Source organism: Myotis davidii, unplaced genomic scaffold, assembly GCF_000327345.1.
Source record: "Myotis davidii unplaced genomic scaffold, ASM32734v1 scaffold943, whole genome shotgun sequence".
In the NCBI taxonomy this organism is placed as follows: domain Eukaryota; kingdom Metazoa; phylum Chordata; class Mammalia; order Chiroptera; family Vespertilionidae; genus Myotis; species Myotis davidii.
Window position 1 is genome coordinate 181,390 of NW_006293913.1, and position 5,454 is coordinate 186,843.

The window sequence follows — 5,454 nt, forward strand, 5'->3', positions numbered from 1 at the left end:
AAGCGCTGGCTTCACCAGGCACCTGTTCTGCTTAAAATGGGGTAATGGACCACATGCAAATCTCTACCAAGGGTACCTGTGCATTAGAAGGGAGAGCAATCTGCTCTTGTCGAGAGAGTGCAGGGCAGACCCTGGGAGCTAGATTGGCCCTTTTCCTCAGGTCCAGGGAGCTGGTGATTAAAGTGGTGAGGTTTAGCCAGCTGAGGCGAGAGAGTACTGATAGCCAGGTGGGGCAGCTGGTCCAGTGGGTGCCCCTTCCACCTTGACCATGGGTCTCCAGTCCTGCACAGCTGGTTCTCAGTAGGGCAGGCCTAGGAGTCTAAAGACATCCTTCTCAATTGGGGTGGGAAGCACTCCACCAGACCCTATCTTGAGACCTTAGGTGTCCTGCACCACAGCAGCGCTGAGGCTGTGTTCCGACAAGCTCATGCCCTTGGTCTTGACCAGAGCCCGCTTGGAGCGGTTTCAGTGGGCAGAGCCAGTGAAGTAGAGCAGTGTGCACATAGAGCACAGTGATGATGTCCAGTCAGTGCCGTCGCCCTGGTCCTGGGAGTTGGCACACAATTAGGTACTTCTGCTGCTGACCATTCTCCTCCTGGCTCACCAAGTCATCAGTCAGGAACCTTCACTGCTGAAGGCTGTCAAGCAGATGACTGACGTTGGGCTGAGATCAGCCATCTGGGTGAGTGAGCAGCACGTGCAGATCACCACAGGTTGCTTTCCGCTGTTGGTTGGAACTGCATGGCACATGCAACAGCCCATACTTGAAATTCTGAGCTGATTCCTGGACTCTCTGCTCAATCTAGGCAGCCCCCTCCCTGGGCATGAGTTCCAGAAAGTCATCGAATTGCTTCAGGTCAATGGCCTACTGAGTACTCATGGAGGCCTGGTTGCAGATGTTTTCTAAGCTCCGGAAGCACAGCTGGATGGTACAACATCTGGGCAGTCTTGGTTCCAGCTCCCCAAATATTAGAGAAGAGTTCCAAGACAAGCACACTATTGCTGATGTGGTCCCGCTTCTGTAGATGTCCACTTTCTAGGATCTCTGTGATCTTCTTGGCCATCTGTTTCCCAATCCCAGGGATACTGCAAGCTTCCTATTAGGAGGTGATAGGCTTGTGGAAGCTCTTGAGGGCATTGATGACCTTGGCATAGCCATGGGCCCTCCACTTGTCTCCCTGAACACTGTAGGCTTTGGCCAGCACTTCCAGTTTTTCTGTGATATGGGTTTTGTGGTTGGTCACCTTTGATTTGAAGGCTGTGCACAAACCCACTTATCCAGACCCTCAGGGGCTGGACTAGGCTCATCATCTCCCTCAGGAGGGATGGGGTAGTATTCCTGGTCAGGGCTTCCAAATCAGCTGCATTAACTTGGGTCTCTTCCTCATCACTGGAAGAGATGGACTTGAGTGACCCCTGGACTTGAGTGTTTGGAGCATCTTCTGTTCTCTGGTGCTTCTTCTGTCTAGTGGGAATAGAGGGAGGAAAGAGGGCTATCCTGAGCAGATCCTTACAAGCTCCAGTAGAAGAGTCTTGGTCTATCTTACTGAGCTGTGATTGGTCCAGGTACCTGTTGGGGAGGAAGATGCTGAATCCTGCTGTGTCCACCAGCCTTCTCTCCTGTATGCACATGCTCAGCCAGGTTGACTTTACCCCTGAGCACTTGGGGATAGCTGGGGCAGTCTAAGGAGGCAAAGGGCTAGCTCATAGTCTATGCCATTATCCACCATAATGTGAGTGACCCCTGGGACCAGGGCAGAATGTATCTGGCTACCATGTTGGACAACCCGCTTCTCAAAGAGTTCTGCCTTGGCTCACCCAATGCCAGTGGGTACATGGGCCTGTAGGGAACTCAGCTACTCTCTTGCTTTTTCTCTGTACTCCCTCTACCCACCTCATTTCCTATGCAGCTGGAGGTGTCGAGAGGTGCCTCAGGCTTCTTGGGAATCTTCGTGAGTGCTTTTGATGATGGATTGGCATGAATTTTCTTCTGCTTGGGAAATGCCTTCAAGATGTCCCTGGGGTCCATTGAGGTATGGTTGGATCCTGGCCTTTCTGTTTGAGGGTTGATCAGGGCAGCTGTCATGTAGAAACCTAGAACTGGGGTTCCCCAACTTCTTTGACTATGGAGGTGGGATCTCTACTGAACAGGCCTTGGGGGCAGTAGCCCAGTTCCCAGAGTCTCCCCAAACCCATTTGAACTTCAGTGGCCTAGCCTAGCTCTACACTCACCAGCTTTTCAAAGTCAGAGTAATCGGGGGAAGAATGGAACTATGGAGGGAAATATGAAGGGGTACTAAATGGTATCATTTCTCAGAGGGATTGCTCTAAAGATTCAGTACCATGCTGCATCCCAAAGCTGTTTTCCTAAATGGAATGCCAAGGTAGGAAATGGAGCTATATCCTTAGGAAGGACTTGGTCTCCCAAGAATAATGGAGATTGAATGAGATTCTGCACCAACTCCACATAATCTTTCTCTACCCCCATCACTGACCTGCAGAGGTAAACCTGGGAGTGTGGGTGTGAGAATGAGAAGTTAGGAAGGCAGGGGGAACACCTTGCACCTGCCTTGGTTTCAGCCCTCTTGTCATGGCAATGCTTAGCGCCGCAGGTGCAGAAAGATCAGGTGTGCAGTGTCTTCAAGGATTTGGCGAGTCTCAGCCTCACATCTGGGGGTGAAGACTCCAGCAGGTATGGGGCATCCGCCATGGTTATAGCTGGAGCGTGCTCACTTTCCCAGCTGGAGGCTATAGGAGGGTTGACTTTATGGACCCTTCCCTGAGTCCAGAACCCCACCCCGCTCCCTGGATTCGGTCCGGGGTAGGGTCCACTTCAGGCCCAGCAAGCCACCCAGGGGTTAATTTGTAAAGCAATATACAAATTTAATGAAATCTCCATCAAAATCACATTGCCATTTTTATTTTATTTTATTTTTTACATATTTATTTATTTATTTATTTATTTATTGCTTAAAGTATTACAAAGAATATTACATATGTCTCCCCCCACCCCATCCCCATCCCTTGAAAATCCCCTGGCCTCCCCTACTCCCAATTGCATTTTTATTTTAAAGATTTTTTTATCTTTAATTTCTTTATTGGTTAAGCTATTACAAATGTGTCCTCATCCCCCAATTAACCCCCAACAACCCCTCCACTAAGATTTTTTTCTTTAATTTCTTTATTGGTTAAGCTATTACAAATGTGTCCTCATCCCCCAATTAACCCCCAACAACCCCTCCACTTCCACACTCATGCTTTCATCCCCCTGTTGTCTGTGTCCATTGGTTTGGCTTATATGTATGCATATAAGTCCTTTGGTTGAACTTTCCCCCTTTTACTGCTCCCCACCCCCCCTTACTTTTCCTCTGGGGATTGACAATCTGATCGATGTTTCTCTGTCTCTGTTTTTTAAATTAATTTTTGGAGAGCAGGGAAGGGAGAGGAAGAGATGTGGAGAGAGAGAAAGAGAAACTTCGATGTGAGAGCCAAACATCAATGGATTGTCTCCTGTCGCCACCTACCAATGATTGATCCTGCAACCCTTGCATTTGCCCTGACCAGGAATTGAACTGACAACTCTTTGGTGCATGGAATAACACCCAACCTATTGCGCCACACCTGCTAGGGTGACAAAAGCACTTTTTAAAGAAAAAAATCAGATTTCTATGGAATCAAAAGAGCCAAAGCAATCCTGAGAAAAAAAGAATGAGGTTGGAGCTATCTCACTTCCTGACTTACAACTATACTGCAAAGCAACAGCAATCAAAATTGCATGGTATTATCAGAAAAAATACACAGTCCAATGGAACAAGACTGAGATCCCAGAAACACATTTGCATTAAATATGTGAGAAAATAATTTTGACAAAAGACCTAAAAACATACAATGGGTAAAAGAAAGCTTCTTTAATAATTGTGCTGAGAAAATTGGAAAGGCATATGCAAAAGAGTGAAAATAGGTAGGTGTTTGTTTCCAGTTTATTCTTTTGCTGTAGGAAAAATGATTTTAAGTACATTCAGTGTATTATTATCATTCGGCACTTTAGAACCTTAAAAGTATCTTAATTTCATAGCATGCTCCAAAGAAGGACAAGTATTAATTTTACACTTGATTACTAGATTAAGTTATAGAATTGCTGCATTTGAACTTTAAAAAATTGGATTATGTCTGTTACTAAATTTTTAAATTGATGCTGTTATCATAGAATGGGGCATAAACTCTGAATTGGGTATTCTTCTCAGAAAGAGAAACCTGGGCAGTATACTTTCATATGATATTTGTAAGAATTCTTAATCTCAGTGGAAAATGTTTTATTATTAATCCAAGGAAATTCTCCTGTTAGAAAATTTTTACTTATAAATTTTAATGGTCATTAAAAGAATCTAAAACAAATAGTTTGCTATGGATTTAAAAGTAGGTCTTTTTATTTTCTAATTTTTAACTGATAAGTGAAAGCTTTTCTTCATAAGCACTTGATTTTCTCATATCTTCATTGTTATATTTCTGTTACATGATAATTCTATTTTCTGAAATTTGTTAGGATTATTTTTTAATTTTTAAAAACCATTGCTGCCTATTGAGATATTTTCTGAAGATTTTTGGATAAATATAGGTTTTTAATTGTGATACATTCTTCTCACGAGTTACACTGATTTTTTTTTTTTAATTTAAAAAAGAGGAAGTTACAAATATGGGACAAGAGACAATGTGTAGTGTTCACCTAGTTCTTCAAGTGGTTACATTTTGCATAATTGTAACACAATATTAACACTGAGAAATTGACATTGGCCCAGTCTGTTTATTTGATTGTATACTTTATTGGAAAAGGTGATCATAGAGTCATATTGTATTCGCTGGGGAGGCAACTTACTGCCTTAAGTTTTCTTTCTTTCTTTTTTGGTCTTTTAAGTAAGAGAGCAATCTTTTCTTGATGCTTTTTTTAAAATTTGCACCAGTTCTTTTCAAGTAGTATCTTTTCCAGAATGCAATAAGGGATATATTAGGCAAAACAAAGCAAAGTGAACAACAAAACACCAAAAAAACAAAAAAAGACAAAGAAACCCAGGGAACTCACTGCTTTATTTTTTTTTTTTTTAATTCAAAGAGCAGTAACTGGCTTGCTTTTTCTTTCTTTCTTTTTTAAATTAAATCTTTATTGTTCAGATTATTCCAGTTGTTCCTCTTTTTTCCCCCCATAGCTCTCCTCCACCCAGTTCCCACCCCACCCTCTGCCCGTACCTGTCCCACTGTCCTCATCCATAGGTGTACGATTTTTGTCCAGTCTCTTCCTGCACCCCTCCAGCCATTTCCCCCCAAGAATTGTCAGTCCACTCCCTTTCTATGCCCCTGGTTCCATTATATTCACCAGTTTATTCTGTTCATCAGATTTTTTATTCAATTGATTTTTAGATTCACTTGTTGATAGATGTGTATTTGAGGTACATAATTTGT

General features: G+C 43.3%; 1 long non-coding RNA gene and 1 pseudogene across 1 annotated transcript in view; both read right to left on the reverse strand.

Annotated features, from left to right (window-relative positions):
- Positions 1 to 91: 91 nt before the first annotated feature.
- Positions 92 to 2,243, reverse strand: LOC102756038 (annotated as a pseudogene).
- Positions 2,244 to 3,561: 1,318 nt separating this feature from the next.
- The window catches only part of LOC107183756, a 9,717-nt gene continuing 7,824 nt past the window's right edge, over positions 3,562 to 5,454 (reverse strand). Inside the window, exon 3 of the long non-coding RNA XR_001514566.1 lies at positions 3,562 to 3,572. This is a non-coding gene — a long non-coding RNA (uncharacterized LOC107183756). The remainder of the gene's footprint in view (positions 3,573 to 5,454) is intronic.